We start from the raw sequence: 3,342 nt of genomic DNA on the forward strand, positions 1-3,342 counted from the left end.
TATGGTGCAAGGAATCAGGAAGCGTTTGGGAACCGGCAGTTTCTGTGGTAGTTTATGATGAACCAAGGCATTGAGTTCCTTGGTGAGCACTGGAGGTTCTTCCTCCAATGTCTCTGTGCCAAACAACTTGGCATTCAGCTTCATGAGAAGTCGTAGGTACCGAACAACTTGCTCTTTCCTAGTTTCCTCTTCCTCATTAGAGGAAAAGTACTCTTCAGATTCTATAATCTTTAACCAAGCATTCAAGGAAATTTCAATGGGCTCCTCATGAACCTTGGGTTCTATCAGTTCTTCAATAAGGAAGTTCTCAATGGGCTTAGGGTCACTAACTACTCCTATTGTGGCGTTCAATGCCAAGACTTGTGTCTCTTTGGGCATTGAATGCCCATCTTGTATCCCTTTACTGGCGTTCAACGCCAGTTGTTGTGCTTCTTTGGGTGTTAAACGCCCAGTAAGGACCTCCTTACTGGCGTTCAACGCCAGTGATGGTGCTTTCTTAGGCGTTGAACGCCCAGTAAGGACTTCCTTACTGGTATCCAATGCTGGATTATCCCCTTCAGATTCGGCTTCAATTTCCATTGTGATGGCCTTGTACTCTTCTCTTGGATTTACTTCAGTCTTACTAGGAAGAGTGTTAGGAGAGGTCTCAGGAATTATCTTACTCAACTAACCAACTTGTACTTCCATATTTCTGATGGAAGACCTAGTTTCTGTTATGAATCTATGAGTGGTATTAGAGAGTTTAGAGACTATGGTTGCTAGGTCAGAAAGACTCTGCTTAGAAGTCTTCATTTTTGTTGAGAAGATGGGAATGGTGGTCTGTTGTTGAACCTATTCTGGGTTCTTCCACCTTGATTATTGTTGAAGCCTTGCTAAGGCTTCTGTTAATCCTTCCATGAAAGGTTAGGATAATTCCTCCATGAGGAGTTGTAGGTGTTTCTATATGGTTCTCCCATGTAATTTATCTTTTCCATAATGGGTTGATCTAGATCATAGGCATATCCATCATAGGAGGTGTCTTGAGTGCTGCTAGCTGCAGCTTGCACTCCAGTCAAATGCTGAGAGATCATATTGACCTGTTGGGTTAAGATCTCGTTCTGAGCTAATATGACATCCATAGTGTCAACTTCCAAGACTTCTTTCTTCTGAACTAACCCATTGTTCATAGGGTTTCTGTCAAAAGTGTGCATGAATTGGTTGTTTGCAACCATTTCAATTAGTTCCTGTGCTTCTGTAGGCATTTTCTTCAGGTGAAGTGATCCACCCGCAGAATGGTCCAAAGACATTTTGGACATCTCAGATAGACCATTATAGAAGATTCCTAGGATAGTCCATTCTGAGAGCATGTCAGGAGGACATCTCCTGATCAGTTGCTTGTATCTTTCCCAAGCTTCATATAGGGATTCACTCTCTTTTTGTCTGAATGTTTGAACTTTCACCCTGAGCTTGCTCATCTTTTGAAGTGGAAAGAACTTGGCCAAGAAAGCATTGACCAACTTTTCTCAAGAGTCCAGGCTTTCCTTAGGTTGAGAATCCAACCATATTCTAGCTTTGTCTCTAACAGCAAAGAGAAAAAGCATAAGTCTGTAGACCTCAGGATCCATTTCATTGGTCTTAACAGTATCATAGATTTGCAAGAATTCAGATAAGAATTGATGTGGATCTTCCAGTGGAAGTCCATAGAATTTACAATTCTATTGCATTAGAGAGACTAACTGAGGCTTTAGCTCAAAGTTATTTGCTCTAATGGCAGGTATGAAGATACTTCTTCCATAGAAGTCAAAAGTTGGTGTAGTGAAGTCACCAAGAACCTTCCTTGTATCTCTTCCATTGTTCTGTTCGGCTGCTGATAGAAGACCAAAAGCATAGGCTTGGATTTTCACACTAAAAATAGGATTGACGTTGCAAGTATAGTCCAAACCCAACCATTGATCATCAATCAAATTATAATCCTAAAGATGTCACAAATTAAAGCAAATATAAACCGAGAGTATTTAGACTCTCGGGTCATTCTCCCTAGGAACTAGTGCCAACAAGTGCATATGATTTTGGTTGTGAGAAGCAAAAGGGTGTTTTTAATAAAGAAGCAAGCAATAAAAATAAAGAAACAAAAGATCAAGACAAAATTACAATTAATAAAGTAATCAAGGAATAAAAGAACTATGTATGTAATATAAATAAGTAATGCTATAAAGTGATGGAAAAGTGGTTCAAAACATAAATGAAACCTTGACTTGGGATGAGTTGTGGAATCCCTTCCTTGCTAGAACCACAACTATGATAATTATGATGGATTATTCTCACTAAGTCAACCCTCACATCGGAGAGTAAGTTAAATGAGCATAAGTGTTCTTAACCCACAAATCTTAGCTTGCTTGATAATTACACTAGCAACAAATTAGCATTAGTGGGAACAAGAACAATTAACAACCCAAAAATTATCACTAAATGTTGGACATTATGGCTCTAGTAATCCATAAACTCATTTTTCCCAAGCCAAGGGTGAAAATTACCCCATAATCAAAATTTGCATTTCATCAAACACATAGAGGGCATAAATATAAAACATGGCAAAATTAGGAAATTAATAAAAGCTATGAACCATAAATGATCAAAACCAATAAAGTCAACTCAAACAAACATAAAATAAGCATCAAACATCAAATTCATGAACAACTCAAAATTGCAAAACCAAGCATATTAACAAAGGAAGTTAAAATATATGAAAGTGTAGACAAAGCAATGTAATGAAAGGCGACAATTAAAGAAATACTTACAATGTAAATTGCAAACTCCAAAGCAAGACTTGAAGTATAAAATACTACAAACCCTAATTAAAAACCCTAAGAGAGAATTTTCTAATCTACACTACTCTTACTCCTAATGTATTTTTCTACCCTACAAGTGAACTCCCTAAGCTCCCCCTTCATATGAGATGTTGCCCCCTTGATATAGCCTTTGATTTCAGCCTCAAGCCTTCAGAAATGGACCAAAAAGAGCCCCAAAATGCGAGTGCACGTGCATTTTTAATGAAGGCACGCACTGGTACCTGTGCGTACACACAGATGTGTGCGCGCGCACAGGTCACTGAATCTGCACTTGTGCATACGCACAGGGAGTTGTGTGTATGCACACATGTCTCCTCCTTTGTTTTCTTCATGCTTTCTCTCTTTGTTCATGCTTCCTTCCACTTTTGCCTTGCCAAACTTGCCTCTATGACCTAAAATCACTCAACAAACATGTCATGGCATCGAATGGCATAAAAGTGAGATTAAAATCACTAATTTAAGCTCAAAAAATGTATGTTTTCACATTTAGGCACAATCTAGAGAGAAAACACAA

This window comes from Arachis stenosperma, chromosome 1 (genome assembly GCF_014773155.1).
Source record: "Arachis stenosperma cultivar V10309 chromosome 1, arast.V10309.gnm1.PFL2, whole genome shotgun sequence".
In the NCBI taxonomy this organism is placed as follows: Eukaryota; Viridiplantae; Streptophyta; class Magnoliopsida; order Fabales; family Fabaceae; genus Arachis; species Arachis stenosperma.